The 16321-nt window shown below is 42.8% G+C and overlaps 1 long non-coding RNA gene across 1 annotated transcript in view; it reads right to left on the bottom strand.

The window, feature by feature from the left end:
• Window positions 1–11799, bottom strand: part of LOC115096100 — a 29902-nt gene extending 18103 nt beyond the window's left edge. The window contains exons 1-2 of the long non-coding RNA XR_003857964.1: window positions 11633–11799; window positions 6899–6939 (exon numbers count right to left, since the gene is read on the bottom strand). This is a non-coding gene — a long non-coding RNA (uncharacterized LOC115096100). The remainder of the gene's footprint in view (window positions 1–6898; window positions 6940–11632) is intronic.
• Between the last annotated feature and the right edge of the window lie 4522 nt (window positions 11800–16321).

Genomic DNA, 16321 nt, shown 5'->3' with positions numbered 1-16321 from the left:
AAAGCAGATAAAATCTCTATAGGTACTTTTTCCTTAGGCCATTCTGTGTACTTTAACTTTGAGAACTGGTGCAAAGTCTATAGGTTAAAGAAATAATGTGGATTTTAAAATTGTCCTCTTATTCAATAATCATTTGAACAAAGATGGAAGAACAAGGTCATAACCTACTACAATGCTTCATAAATATGTCCTGCTGACCCCATAGCTAATTTTTCATTGTATGAGATGCAATAACAAAATGGCTGTTGTTGCATTCAGTCATTTTGCTGGATATGACAGCCATGTTGTCATATCCAGCAGTCTGTCTGCTGGGGTCTGTTTTTCCTGTTTTATGTTTTTCTATCAATCTGTGGTGATCAAACAAAAAATGAAGAGTAAATCCCAAGTTTATTATGTATGTTCAACTTGGGATCTGATGGACAGGGATGTCATCACCCAAGGATCACATCTAGGAAGCAGTGCTATGCTTCACACCCTGCAAAAGGAGACATCTTCCAATCTGGATAGTATTTTAAGAATAAACATATTTTCTTTGGTGATCAAAAGGTGATGATGTTCCCTGATGTGGCACAGGCAGTGTACCACAGGAAAGATTTTTCTTCTTCTGAAGGACTAGGTGCCACATTTGTTTCTGAATTTCCATGCTAGTTGGTTATTAGGAAGATTAGCATAACTTTTTTAACCTTTCTCAACTAAAAAAAATGTATTAAAGGACCCTTTTTTTTTCTAATTTTAACTAATTTATTTAACCATTACATAGACAACATTACAATTATCAATGAACCGATCATATTTTAAGCGAATATTCATTTCAAGTATTCTTTCATTTATCTATAATCAAATTCCTTTTTAAGCAGGTATTAACGTATATTAAAAGGCAATTAGATTTCCGTAGTAATTAAATCAATTTGCATTCTCAAACAATATTACTTACATCTTAGTAAAAATTAAACCATGTGACCTGTAAAAGGAAATTATAGTGCTCCTAGCCCTTATTTATAGCACATTATTTACTTGAAAATACTTTAAGGTAATATGCAAACCTTTTTTATACTTATCTCCAGTTTCTATGTTGGGTTTCCCCACACCTGTAGGTACTCTTGCATTGATAAATGATCTCAACTGAACAGGATAAAAAAATATGTATCTATTATTATTCAATCTAACAACACATTTACTTGGATATCTCACTATGAAATCCTCTCCAAGGTCTCTAACTTCCTGACTCATTGATAAGAATTTTTTCCTTCGCAGCTGAGTTTCCCTTGCAATATCTGGGTAAACCCAGACTTTTCCTCCTAAAAAGGTTTTTAATCTATTGTGAAAGAAATATTTCAAAACTGAATCTCTGTCAGAGGGAAATATGAATGAAACCAGTAAAGTTCCCCTAAATTCTATTTGATCCTCCATAGACTGTTCTAAAAGGTCTGTTATGTTACCTCCCTCACTTTGCAACTGTTTACTAGCTCCTTGTGGTATTTTATTATCTTTCTATTCTTCATTCAAAAAATAAATTTTTGCAATTGGTGGTATTGTCTCCCGGGGAAATAATAAAACTTCTGTAACGTACTGCTTAAAATGTTAGGGAATGTCAGTTTAGTGGACCCTTGGGCCGACCTGCAGGAGACTGGGAAAGATGTTCAATGTCTCTAGTATGTGGCAGGCCAGGAGGCAAATGTTCAGGCAGGACGTAGATGCTCTTCACCCTGGAAGCTGGTACTCCCCCGGGAGGAGCCCGTAGGAGCCCAACCGCTGGGACTTAGGTGGCTTCACCCTTGGAAGCCGAAGCCCCCCGGGAGGAGCCCATAGGGGCCCGGCCGCTGGAACTTAGGCGGTAGTGGATCAGGACTGGAAACTGGAACCAGACTAGGACAGTAGGTCAGTACTGTAATGGGGCTTGGGTTCTGGAACCAGGCAGAAACTGTAGCAAGACTCGGGTACTGGAACCAGGCAGGAACTGTAGCAGGACTCGGGTACTGGAACCAGGCAGGAACAGTAGCAGATAAACAGGAACCAGGCAGGTATTGTAGCAGGCAGGCAGGAACCAAGCAGGTACTGTAGCAGGCAAGCAGGAACCAAGCAGGCACTGTAGCTGGCGAGCAGGAACCAAGCAGGCACTGTAGCAGGCAAGCAGGAACGGAGCAATTAGCAAAGTAGGACACTCCAGGGCAGAGCGCAACAGGGATCCGGTAGGTAAGCCCGTTGCAAGGCAAAGACTGGGTGACCGCGGCCAGCTTATCAAGGCCGCGGCGTCTGATGTCAGGATTTGGGCGGAGTCACCACTGGTGGGAAACGGCCTAGAAAAGCGCCCAAGTGGCGCGCGCACGCCTAGAGACAGGGCATCCATGGATGGCTTCCCGGCGGTGCGCCCTCTCTGGGATGCCACCGAACAAGACAAGAACTAAGCCGGTGAAAGCAGGAACAGGTCCAGGAACACGGAGGTAAGGGTCTGGTCGAGGCGCTCGCGGCCAGAACCGCAACAGTACCTCCCCTCTTATGCCCCTTCTTAGCCAGTCCAGATGGAACTGCCGTAATAAGTCCTTGTCAAGGATGTTACGGGCCAGTTCCCAAGAATTATCCTCGGGTCTGCAACCCTCCCAGGCAAGCAGGTACTCCCATCGGCATTGATGAAACCGGACATCCAAGACCTCACGTACTTGATACGTAACCTGGTCCGGTACTGAAGGGTCCGAGGGTTCAGGAGCCCGGGACTGGTACCTGGATAAAACAAGAGGCTTCAGCAATGACACATGGAACACGTTGTGTATGTGCATGGAGGAGGGTAGGCGTAGTCGGTACGAGACTGCTCCCACTCCCACTCATTCGGCGACTCGAAAAGGCCCACAGAATCTTGGAGCTAGTCTTCGAGACGGAATACGCCGCGGTGTCTGACGTCGGGATTTGGGCCGGTGAAAGCGGGGACAGGTCCAGGAACACGGAGATAAGGGTCTGGTCGCGGCGCTCGCGGCCAGAATCGCAATATAAAACATATCCAAAGGTAAATTAAGTTTTACATAAGGAAAGTTCACAATTCTTAAATTCTTATACCTAATTTCATTTTCAAGGGATTCTATCTTTCTAGAATTTAGTGTTTCTCCTTGCATAACTTTACTCTGTACATCTTGTATTTGAAATACCTGCTTTTCTATTACATTCACTTTCTTTATATTATCATTAACAACGGGTTCCAATTGACATATATGATTTTTAGTTTCTAACATTATATTTGCCAACATAGTAATGGAAGATTCTAAGGAAGTTAGAGCCTTCCATACCAATTCCAATGTGATTTCCTGTTTAGTTACCAATTGCAAACCCAAAGGTTGTATTCCCAACCCAGACCCTTGAACATGTTGCCCCATGTTCAAGTCCTCTCTATCAACTGGTAAAGATGTCCTTGGTACAAAATCTGGATTTCCTCCCCCCCCCCCCCCCCAGCTGCTCCAGAGATCTGCTGTTGCAGCTGGGTTTTCCCTCCAGACTCTCCAGCGGACATATTAGCAGCCCCTTCTACATCTTTTTTTCACCCCAATAGAAGTAAACTCAGTCACCAACTTCGGGAGACCAGCTATCCCAGATGTCTGATGTTGGTAGCCGCTTCGATGAGAGGGTATCTCTAGAGTTCCGGGGCTTAAAGATGTATCAGTGTCCAACACAGAAGACATGTGCTCTACGTCTATCAATGTAGCGGACGGCCTACTCAGAGTTAAAATATTCGCAGGTGAGAAAAAACCTGTTAGGGTAGATTGTAAGGTTGCTGTTATTGGAGTAGTCGGGTTCTCTACTCGAATTTTTCCTTTACGCTTTGTATGAGACATTTATTTAGGAATATGTTAACCTTAGCAGTTTTCTTCAATCCAAATTACTTTACTCACTGTTGGAGCACCAGTGGAGGAAGAAGAGGCGAGATCTTTAATAATGAAACTTTTATTCAGTGGGGAGGCAAAAATCCTTCCAATGATCCAAAACCAGATGAAGCCGAAACAGACAAAGCTGCACATGCGCCTTTGTCACACACGGCTTCGTCAGTGTGCCGGCTTTGGCTGCGCACTGCAGGGAGGTGCTTTAAATACCTTCCTGAGTCTGGGGTAAGTGACGTCAGCGTCTCCAACAGAAAGCGCCTCGCAGGAAACAGTTCTCCAATTAATAAAAAAGCCATCAGGGCCAGCTACCGCTCGACCCCCGGTACAGGTAATGTCCTCCCAGTTCTCCTCAGAAAAAGAAATCAAGGAAGGCACTTTAAATACCTTCCTGAGTCTGGGGTAAGTGACGTCAGCGTCTCCAGCAGAAAGCGTCTCGCAGGAAACAGTTCTCCAATTAAGAAAAAAGCCATCGGGGCCAGCTACTGCTCGACCCCTGATACAGGTAATGTTCTCCCAGTTCTCCTCCTTAAGGACCCTTTATGATTATCCTTTTTTTTCTTTCTTGAGGATGTCAGAAGGATTGTGGTTTCTATACAATGTAATATGGTAGATTAAAGAAAAGGACTTTTCCTTTGTTTCAATCTAATTATACTTTTTTTCTGTTATATACTTTGCTCTTGATTGTTGTTTCATTGACAGGATTGTGCTTGCTATGATTTTCTTTAAATCTCATGTTTATTCATGGTGGATTTATTGAAAACTCAACTGACTGGATGTCTACCAGGAGAGATTTGAGAAGCCCCCGTTTGGAGAGTTAGAATGGTAAATTTTGAGAGCTACATTAAGTGATGCTGGTGCCAAACCCTTCACTCCCTTGAAAATTAAATTTTGAATTTTGAATTCAACTCTCTAGACCAGCGGCAACCAGTGGAGATTTATCAAAACTGGAGTAATGTGTTGTCGCATAGGACTACCTTTCACCACCCGAGTTGCAACATTCTACGCCTTCTGCAATGGTCTTGGAGTGGACAACGGAAGGCCTTACAGTAATCAGATGTTGAAGCCAAAAAAGAATGAATTGCTGCTTTCATATTGTTCTCAGTTAAGAAGGGCCTTAGACAATGAAGTAAATGTAGCTTATAGAAGGCATCTTTAACTTCTTTATTTATTTGTGGATGTAATGATAATAAAGTGTCCATTATTATTCCTAGATTTCTAGACATTCTGATGGATGTGTCCTTTATTACCAATGAGCTAGGAAGATCTGAAACAGTACATCTTGCCAAATAAGGAATTTTTGTTTTTCCCATATTATGAATTAGCCTTTGGCTATTAAGCCAGGATTTCAATGTCAAGATATATTCAGAAACTTTGTTGAGAGTTTCTTTATGGAATTTTATTGGGAATAAAAAATCAAAAATCATCAGCATGCCATCGGTAATCTACATCTAACACACGGCAAATTAGAGAAATGAATATATTAAAAAGAATGGAAGAAAGTATGGAGTACTGAGGAATCCCAATATTTAGATCAAAAGGTGAAGACGTGGCACCAGCATAACCTATAAATTGACTCTGATTTGATAGACCACTTATAGCCCCCCTCTCCTATACCTATCTGCTAGAGTAGGAGGCTGAGAAAAGTTTTTGCTTTCCTCATATGCACTCACATTTACTGGATGTTATCTATGTATCTGCCTCTCAAGCTAACTTTGAAGGAGTTTGAAAACAGAGAATCAACAGTGAACAAAAACTTAGAGGGCATATTTTGATTTTTGCAAGCTAAATGAAACCAAATTAATTTGTTTTACACAAAATATTCTAATGGCATTTTGTTACCTACAGTAACATTTATTATTATGATAAGCCATGGTGGAATTTCACTATTATGCTAACACAGGGGCGGATTCCCGATGACGGACCAGCCTGGGGATTTGCCGCCCCGGCCGGCCCCGGAGATACCACGTGGTCTGCCGAGCGCGGCTCTGTCACAGCCGCGCTCGGTAGACCACGTGACTAGAGCAACCGGCCCACTGGGGGATGCCCGATCCCCCGATAGGCCAATCTGCCCCTGTTTAACAGTTCTAGTATTGTGGCAAAGAGTTGACAGATTACAAATGAAAAATACATAAATAGTTACGTGCTTGGGAGGAAACATAAAAGTAAGAGCATTATTTTCTTGTCTTCATTTTTATAGGATGAAAATGTTTTAATTTGATTATAGCATATAAAATATGTCAAAAATGCTGCATAATGACAGAGATGTGTACATTTTTTCACTCCAGCTGTTTCATCCTGCTCCTTTGAGCTTCCAGCTCTGTCATAGCCAGGGCTGGGATCTCATACTATAAGCATTCATTTGCAACTACCCGAGGATTCCTCCCGCTCCCTGATTTTTATATCCCTTCTCAATTTACTTTTGTGACATCATGTCAGTGACAGTCCTTAGTCAGAGGCCATGCACCAGGATTCTTCTGGCGACTGGGCTTTTTGACATTGGAATATGACTACGACTGCCATCTCCCTCCAGGAGTTGTGGATGCTGCCTCTACAGAATCCCTAGCCCCGGTTGACTCAAGGAGAGGAAGACGCAAACTAGGAATGGAGTCCACCCGGCACTTCACAGCATTGCCACTGAGCTGCCGGGCTGACTTCATGTGTAACTTCGAAAATTTAAGCAATGTAAAGCATTATCTCATATGGACATAATTTTTTAAAGTGATGTCATTTTAATTGAATGCAATCATTGAGAGCTGGTAGGCATTTAACTACACATGTATCAAAGAGGTATGCCTTTCAGGTATTGTCCTAGCACAAATGATTTTACAAATGCTTTTTGACTGGTACAAGAATATTCGCCTGTGACATCTTTACCAGCAATTAAAGAACACCTGAATAAAATAGAAAATTACATGAAATTACGTGTATGTTCATAGGCATTTTCTTCTTTTTATGAAATGATTTCGGTTAGATACACCTCAGGGCTGAAACTTCAGCCACAGTGATACAGGGGAGCCTGATTAAAAGAGACTTACATTCTGGCACTGACAGTCAGAGTACTCCAGAGGCTTCCATACTATAAAAAAAAAAAAAAAAGAAAGAATCTTCATTTTCTTTCAAGAACACTGAATCAAATCTTCCTATCTGCATATTAACTCATGCCGCTGTTGGTCACACATCTGCTTTGACAGAAAGAAAAAATAATCAGGTCCTCACTTAAATATTTCTTACAGCTGAAAAGGGCTTTCCAAAGACAGCCTCAAATTATAATGCATTTACAAAGCTGTCACAGAATGCTGCATGGCATGACTAATATGCCAGGATTCTTATTAATAGAAGGCATTTTATTAAATTCATAAACCTGAAATTCAGTATTAAAAGCTGCTGCTCGGGAAAGCTTGATAGCAATGGAAAAAGTAAATCTAACTCTTTAGCTTTCCATCAGTTTGGTATACTGTAACTGTAATGCAAAGAAGACTACATTTGTTAATAGAGGTGAATAATATAGTAAGATGATGGCAGAAAGACCAATTGATCCATCCAATATGCCCATGTATATTTTCCACACTGCCAAGGATTTAGTATCTCAAATGCCAGCCATAGAGTGACCACCTATAGGATATAATTCCTTACCCAAAACACTTTTTGTGATCTTCCTCTATTATAACTCCACCCTCAAGAGTAAATACTTATGAAAGATTCCCTTTTTACACTCAGAAATCCTTCTCTCTCATTTTCAACCACCAGGTCCCACCACAATCTAAACAGTTACCAACACCAAAACTATTGCTTCCTAGTTCCCCCTGGCCTTTCTGAATAGCACTCTGACACTAACAACTAGCCACACTGCCAACAAGCCACTCTGCCAGTTGCTAAATAAGTATATCAATGCAGCCTTCCAAATAGAACCAAAGATGTGAGTGTCTGCATTTTTTGCTGGGACCTTTAATTCCTGTACTGTACTCATAGCCTATGGGACAGACCCCATGCTAATTAGTTCGACTATCTCTTCAGTTTTTGAAACTATGGATATTTTGTGCTTATTCTATCCCTTTTTTTAACTCCATTATCATTTTAGCCTGTATTTCCCATTCTGGAAGAACATGTCTTGCATGAACCATATTTTCTGTGAATAAATTCAGTAACATTGCTCCTGAGTATATTGCAGTGGTTTCCAACCCTGGCCTGAAGACCTTCCAGCCAATCAGGTTTTCAGGATATCTACATTGAATATGCATGAGAGAAAATTTGCATATACTGCCTCCATAACATGCAAATTTTCTCTCATGCATATTCATTGTGGATATCCTGAAAACCCACTTATTGGGGGGTCCCCAGGACAGGGTTTGAAACCACTGGTCTATTGCTCAAAGCCTTATATCATGAACTCTTGTTTTAGAACGCCTTTTCCATTGATGCTTCTATTTTGTACACTAATACTGTTTATGTATTTGAAGGTTTCTTTCCTACATCCCCAGTTGGGCCTCTCGTCTATTGTATAGATATTTAAATTTCAAAGTCTAATCTTTCACTGAACCCCTTCCACTCTGTCAATCTTTTCTGAGGTATGGCCTGGGGAACTGGATGCAATACTCTAGGTGATGTCTCACCAATGACCTATAGAAGTGAGATTCCTCCTGTTTATCCCAGTTCCGTCCCCTCTTGGAACACCCTGCTCTTCACCTTTTGGGTAATTCCTCGGGAGGAGGACAGCATCATTCCACACTTCGGCCACTGGCCTCTCAGTTTTACTACTATGGTAAACTCCTCTGGGGGGAGGAAACCTCTCCTTTCTATCTATACTAGGTTCCCTGGACTATTCACATAAGAAAAACTATCGGATAGTTCCCCACTGGGTTAATTCACCCTACTCCTATATTTCTCCATTTCAGATGTATGGTAGTTCCTCTTGGAGGAAAAAACCTACTCCTTGCCACTTTGGTATTCCTTGACATCCAGCAAAACCAAAGTTGAACAGACTTCTCAGCCTCCAGCCTGTCCCCTTGTAGGGGAGGGCCCCTCCATTAGTTTTCCCATCACCAAAGTAAGACTAACTGGTCTGTAGTTTCCAGGCTTCTCCCTGTTACCATTTTCTGAAGCAGAACTACAAATTCCCATCTCCAATCTTGCAGCACCATCCCTGTTTTTAAAGATCTATTGAACAGCACCATACTGAGCTCTTTCAGTATCTTGGGATGTATCTCATCCAGCCCCATGGTCTTGTCCACTTTCAGTTTTGCTAGTTCCACTCGAACACTCTTCTGTAATCAGATTGTTATCTGTCTCTCCCCCATCTGTGCTCTTTCTAACAACTGTCCTTCTCCAGGATCTTCTTTATTGAATACCAAACTGAAGTATTTCTTTAATATTTCTGTTTTTTCCTCATGTTTCTCCACACAATGACCTTGTCTTATTTCAGTCTTACAATGCCACCTCTGGCCTTTTTCCTTTCTCTGATATAGCTAAAAAATGTTTTCTTCACCTTGCTTTACCTCATTGGCAATCCTATCTTCCTCTTGTGCTTTTGACATCCTGATTTCTTTTCTTGTCTCTTTCAGTTTCATCAGATATTCTTCCCTATGATCCTCTTTTTGAGTTACGGTGTACTTTTTGAATGCTGATCTTAATGCCTTGATTTTTTTCAGCCTCTTCTTTAAAAAACATATCCAATTCCTTTTCCACTTTGTATTTATTTATATGTAACCCATATCACTTTTTGGGTTACTAATAGGTCTTGAAACAGCCTAGTGCAGTTAGGAAATAATTCGAGGAACATCCATTCATAGACAGTCTTCCCACATGTGGAGCTGTAATGGATACCCTTGGTCCCGAGGTTCTGTATAGCAGAGCTCTCCAACAGACTCTGGGGGCAGTATTTATTTAGAAGTCAGAGAGAGGATGCACTTTTCCTAAGTTGGATTTTGGGCCTACCTGGAGCCTCAGAAACCCTCTGAGACCTCTCCAGGATAAGCCAAAGTGCTTCCACTGCTGTACTCTCCCCATGTAGTGCAGAGTGTCTGCTCTGGGACTATTTTGGGATTGTTTTAAGGGAAGCACTGCTGAAGGCCTGGGCCTTTCATGAGCTAGGGTTTGGAGAACCCTGAGCTGAAGACACCCAGTGTTTAGGGAAGACCTGCCAACAGAGGTGGTAACCCGTTGTAGTGGATTTCTGTAGTTATTTAAGTTGGGGAAAGAAAATTTGTTTTCCAAAATCTGGGAGGAAGTGTTTTTCTGCCCCTTTTCCTGCCCATCAAGGGGACTGGCAAGAACTGCAATCTGCAAGGATTCCTACTGCCAGGGATCCCACCAGAAGATTAATCAACTAACTGTGAGTAAAGATCCAATTTAAGGGAGGACACCGATCCGGCATCTACCAAAGCCCTGAGGAATAGAGACATTAAACTCTGTACTAAGATAGATTTTGTGCCATCAGGAAGGGTTTCCTGTCCATCCAAGGGGGTCTATCTTAGAGGGACCATTGCACAATCTAATCCAGAAATGTGGATGGGTTTCTGGCCTAATAAAGACTAGTGCACAGATAGAGAAGAAAAGATTTGTAATTTTGAGAGAAACTGCAGACTGTGGTGTGTGATTTACCATGTTGTTTTTTTTTTTTTAATATTCTGCTTTTTGCACTTTTTTTAAGCACTTCAAAGTGGCTTACATGCAGATACTGTAGGTATTTCCCTATCCCCAAAGGGCTCACAATCTAGGTTTGTACCTGAAACAATGGGGAGATATGATAGAGGTCTTTAAGATCATGAGAAGTCTTGAACGAGTAGATATGAATCGGTTATTTACACTTTCGAATAATAAAAGGACTAGGGGGCATTCCATGAAGTTAGCAAGTAGCACATTTAAGATTAATCAGAGAAAATTCTTTTTCACTCAACGCACAATAAAACTCTGGAATTTGTTGCCAGAGGATGTGGTTAGTGCAGTTAGTGTAGCTGGATTCAAAAAAAGGTTTGGATAAGTTCATTAATGGCTATTAATGAAGTTTACTTAGGGAATAGCCACTGCTATTAATTGCATCAGTAGCATGGGATCTTCTTAGTGTTTGGGTAATTGCCAGGTTCTTGTGGTCTGGTTTGGGCTCTGTTGGAAACAGGATGCTGGGCTTGATGGACCCTTGGTCTGACCCAGCATGGCAATTTCTTATGTTCAACTGACTTGCACAAGGAGCAACAGTGGGACTTGAAGCCTGCTCTCCTGGTTCATAGACAGCTGCTCTAACCACTAAGCTACTCCTCCACTCCTGTGCCATGCAACAAAACTGTATCAGTAGAGCATCATTTTGGACGCTGCCTATGTGGTCCAAATGTGGTTTGTTTGGCATCAACATAGAGCTCAGAGCAGAATAAGGGAGCTCCAACACAGATCAGTAGTCACCCTGAACTGAAACCATTTTCCATCCCTAGTCAAAAGGACCTGCCCCTTGGAATGGGAGGAGATGTAAAAGTTAGCCAAGATCCCTGCCCCAAAGAACTTATAAATAATTTTTGCCCCCTCGGTACCCAACTCATACACTAAGGAAGGGTTACATATAGATTTGTTTCCTTTGTTATAGCTCATTTTAATTTATTCCACTGTTATTCCACTTTACTCATCTTCTCTCAGTCTTCTAGCTACTCCTGAAGGTACTTTCCCATTTTCACAGACTATTTCTGAAATCCAGAACTGATTTTCATGTGACTTCTCTTCATCTTGACCACTATATTAAACCAAAATCATACAATCTGATCACTGGCACTCAGATGGGCGCTTACCTGGACATTAATGGTACTATCTCCATTTGTGAGTACCAGGTTCATTATTGTATCTCCCCTTCATGGGTTCCATCCAATGAACAACACGTCTCCTTTCCTTTCCACCTTTTTGGATGTCTTCAGTCAAATCCCAGTCCAGTTCTTCTGTCAGATTCAGAGACCTGTAGACTACACTGGTATAAATGAAAATGCTATCATTTATTTTAAGACAGCCCAACTGTGCTCTCTTCCTTCCCACACACCCCCTGCATTTCTGTTACTAGGATATTGCTGCTGGCATAAAGATGTATAACTCCCTTTCTATTTCCCTCTGTATCCTTTCTGAACAGGTTATAGCCCAAGATGGTTGTACCTCATTCATGAGACTCATTGAACCATGTATCCATGGTAATGAACATTAGGGGTGTGCATTCGGATTGACCGCATTAGTAAAACGCAACTCATATTTTTTTTTTACTTAAAAAATTGATTTGACATAAACGATCGGATTTCCCACATATCGAACATAGATATGTTCGATATGTGGGAAATCGCGATTGTTGAGCCAAAATAAAAATATAAACCCCCTCACCCTCCTTAATCCCCCCCCCCCGACTTACCACAACTCCCTGGTGATGGAGCGAGGAGTGAGGACGCCATTTCTGCAATCCTTGGCGAGAAGCATGTGACGTCGGCGGCACGTCGAGTGACGCCGGCGTCACGTGATTCCCGGCTCGTTCGTGCCTGACGGCTCGTTCGGCCCAAAAAGAACTTTTGGCCAGCTTGGGGGGGTCAGGAGGCCCCCCCAAGCTGGCCAAAAGTTCTTTTTGGGTCGAACGAGCCGGGAATCACGTGGCGCCGCGTCACTCAGACGCGACGTCACGTGATTCCCGGCAAGTTCGCGCCGGACGGCTCGTTCGGCCCAAAAAGAACTTTTGGCCAGCTTGAGGGGGTCAGGAGGCCCCCCCCAAGCTGGCCAAAAGTTCTTTTTGGGCCGAACGAGCCGTCCGGCGAGAACTTGCCGGGAATCACGTGACGTCGGCGTCACGTGATTCCCGGCTCGTTCGCGCCGGACGGCTCGTTCGGCCCAAAAAGAACTTTTGGCCAGCTTGAGGGGGTCAGGAGGCCCCCCCAAGCTGGCCAAAAGTTCTTTTTGGGCCGAACGAGCCGTCCGGCGCGAACTTGCCGGGAATCACGTGACGCCGCGTCTGAGTGACGCGGCGTCACGTGATTCCCGGCTCGTTCGCGCCGGACGGCTCGTTCGGCCCAAAAAGAACTTTTGGCCAGCTTGAGGGGGTCAGGAGGCCCCCCCAAGCTGGCCAAAAGTTCTTTTTGGGCCGAACGAGCCGTCCGGCGCGAACGAGCCGGGAATCACGTGACGCCGCGTCACTCGACGTGCCACCGACGTCACATGCTTCTCGCCAAGGATTGCAGAAATGACGTCCTCACTCCTCGCTCCATCACCAGGGAGTTGTGGTAAGTCTGGGGGGGGGATTAAGGAGGGTGAGGGGGTTTAAATTTTTTTTTTGCACATATGTACATATACCCAACTCATTGGATTTTTTTTATGTCCATATTGGCCGCAAGTGGGACCCCCTTTCGGACATAAAAAATATGAACATAAAATTTTGCTCTGCACATCCCTAATGAACATATCCAAGTCCGCCTTCACCATGAGGGCCTGCAAATCCAGAACATTGTTGCTCAGACTACGAGGTTTTGTCCACATAGTTTTCTAGCTTTTCTCCCTTGGTTTGCTACTCTTCCCAGATACCTTTTCTGTATTTTTTCCTGCATGTAAACTTAATTTTGTTCTTTTTTCCAGCCACATCCTGTATTTGAATGTGTTTGGGGAGTGGGGGGGGTCATTTCAATTCCATTGACTTCCTTCTTTCAATTCCATTACCATTCCCCGGAGTCACCCCTCTGTTTTATTTTTGAGTAGCCCCAAATGTTGTTAAAGAATGCACCCATCCTGCCATGCTGACATTTGAACACTGTAATGATTTTATGATGGACCTTAACTGTATTGAGAAACTAAGAGTAACAGTTCCACATTGACTTTCATTACTTTATTGCTACTTTTATAAAGCAGACACTGTCTCCTAAAACTGATTTTTGACTCGTGATATGTCTCAAAATTATAAATTTCCTTCTTCTGTTTCTTGAAGGTTTCTTTCAGTATGGTGTGCACAGTGAATTTGCCTTGGGCTATTTTATATGAAATAGTTTCCATTATTCCCCAATCTGATCAATATGAAGTATTTTAATAAAAAAAAAAGTTATAAAGGCTCTTTCCATTGTGCAGGTAAAACCAAATATAGATTACTTAAAAGACAAAATAAATTATTTCTGAGACTTGCAGTATACTTTCCAGAAGTGCCTACAAGTTAGAGTCAGTAAATGGCATCAGCAAAAAAGTCTGAGATGCTTGCTTTGAAGGTAAAGAGTAAAACATTGTCATTGAAACTTCAAATAGTAAAGGGTTTTCTTCCAGTTTATAAGCTGATAACAGATGAAAGTGTAACAGTCTTGGACTAATAAGCTATGAGGCTGAAGACCAAACAATTTGCTAGCTTAGAATGCAGTTAGACCACTGGTGAATTAACTATAAACCACCCCTATGGATCACAATTATTCCAAAATGCTCTTGCAATTTGCATAAGAATAGAGTATGCATTTCAGCAGAAGGAGCGGTGTTTTATGTGCATGTGCTGAAGTGGAAATGGCTATCGCTATGCAAAGAATAGTTCAATTCCAAAGCCAGCAACAAATCAAAGGGAGAGGAATTTACACTGAATAGATATTAAAATTGTACCAAAATGAAGAGCATCTCATTTGCAGTTTGTATGCTATGTGAGTTTTTTTAAACATTGAAAAACTAATAAAGCATAGAGATTTAGAGTAACTGTATAGTGTGTATCAAACTGTGTCTATTTATCTGCTCATCTAGATATAGGGAGATGTGATCAGTTATGTAGGGCTCATATTTTATTGCAGAACATTGCAATGCTGTTTTAATTTAGTAGTGTATAGGGACTGTATTTGTCAGAGTTCTTTGTTTCCATACAATAGTAATACACAGTAATTGATTTTGTATGTATAACATTTAGAAACAAGAGTCTTCATTTACAGAAAGCTAGTCTTGAAATTAACTGAATGAAATTCTTATTCCTATAAAATCAAGCCATTCCTATTCTCCATTCCTTTTCATCTCTAGAAAGTTACCTCTATCAAGATTATTGCCTTCTCTAATTAACAATACTAATTATAAATTGATACTAAGGCTAATCCAATATCCATTTGACACTTCTTGAAGACCTATACTGTTGGGATGCTCACTTCACAACACAATTACCCCTGTATACTTTATTATTGCATATTATATTTTTATTTGTTTATGGATTTTTTTTTTTTAACTCACTGTGTTATGCTCAGGTTTGTAAACCCTTGGACCGACTGGAGGATGGTATACCTTAGGAAGTGGATCCATATGTTCTCCCATTGGGTGGCGAGGCAGAACAGAAGAAGTGACCAGCTGACCCTCGGCACTGGAGACTGAGGCGACTGTGGAGGCAGACGAAGAGTCGTGACGTCGAGGAGAAGAACTGTGTCTTCGCCATTGGAAGCCCGCGGTCCCCCCAGGAGGAGCCCGTAGGGACCCGGGCCGCTGAGACTTAGGTGGACCTTTGAGAAGTCAAGGAGTTGAAAGTTCAGAGCAAGGGCTAACTGGAGCTTCACCCCTGGAAACCCGCAGTCCCCCCAGGAGTAGCCCTTAGGGACCCAGGTCTCTGGGACTTAGGTGGGCCCTTGGAGACAGTGGTGCAGAAGAAGACCAAGGTCAAGTGCCAGAGGGTCTTCACTTACCAGTCCGAGGTCACACGCCAAGGGATCGCCACTTGCCAGTCCGAAGTCACACACCAGGAATCACCGCTAGCCAATTCGGTCAGGAACCAGGAACACCAAGATGAGACAGGAACCAGTAACAAGGATCCAAAGCGCAAGAAGACTCACCGAAGCAAGCAGATTTAAACAGCGCTACAAGAGACATTGCCAAGTCAAGGAATGAGCAGAGGAAGCCTCTCTTTATACTTCCTCTACTCAAGCTCATTGAAAACAGCTATAAGTAGTTAAAGGGGCCTGGCCCCTTTAAATCTAGAGAGGAAGCACGGCCTCGCACCTAAAGATGGCGGCAGCCATCTTGGATTTTCCTCCGCGGAGGAAAGCCTGTCGGATTCTGCAAGGGAGGAGCAGGGACGGCTCCCCACCCGGTGGCCTTCCCGGGGACCCGTGCCGGAGCAACAGGCACAGACTTAGGGGTTTCTTAAGAGGCTGCCACAGCAGGTTGCCGCTGCGGGCAAGATAGGGGACAGTACCCCCCTCTTTAGGGTGCCTCCCCGGAGGCCTGGGCTTAGACGGATGGTCTCTGTGGAATTGCTCAAGCAAACCCCAGTCTAAGATGCTGGCCAACCCCTCCCAAGCTAACAGGTACTCCCATTTCTTTCTGTGTTTTCTCACATCCAAGACTTCTCGGACTTGATAGGTGAGGTCGTCTTCGGATGCAATAGGTTGGGAAGTCGTAGGCATACTGGGTGGCCAAGATAACACTAGAGGCTTCAAGAGGGAGACATGGAACGTGTTGTGTATCTTGAGTGAAGGCGGAAGATGAAGCTGATACGATACGGCACCAACCTGTCGAATGGTGGGAAA

This window comes from Rhinatrema bivittatum, chromosome 7 (genome assembly GCF_901001135.1).
Source record: "Rhinatrema bivittatum chromosome 7, aRhiBiv1.1, whole genome shotgun sequence".
Classification (NCBI taxonomy): Eukaryota; Metazoa; Chordata; class Amphibia; order Gymnophiona; family Rhinatrematidae; genus Rhinatrema; species Rhinatrema bivittatum.
This window is presented reverse-complemented; position numbering and strand designations above follow the sequence as displayed.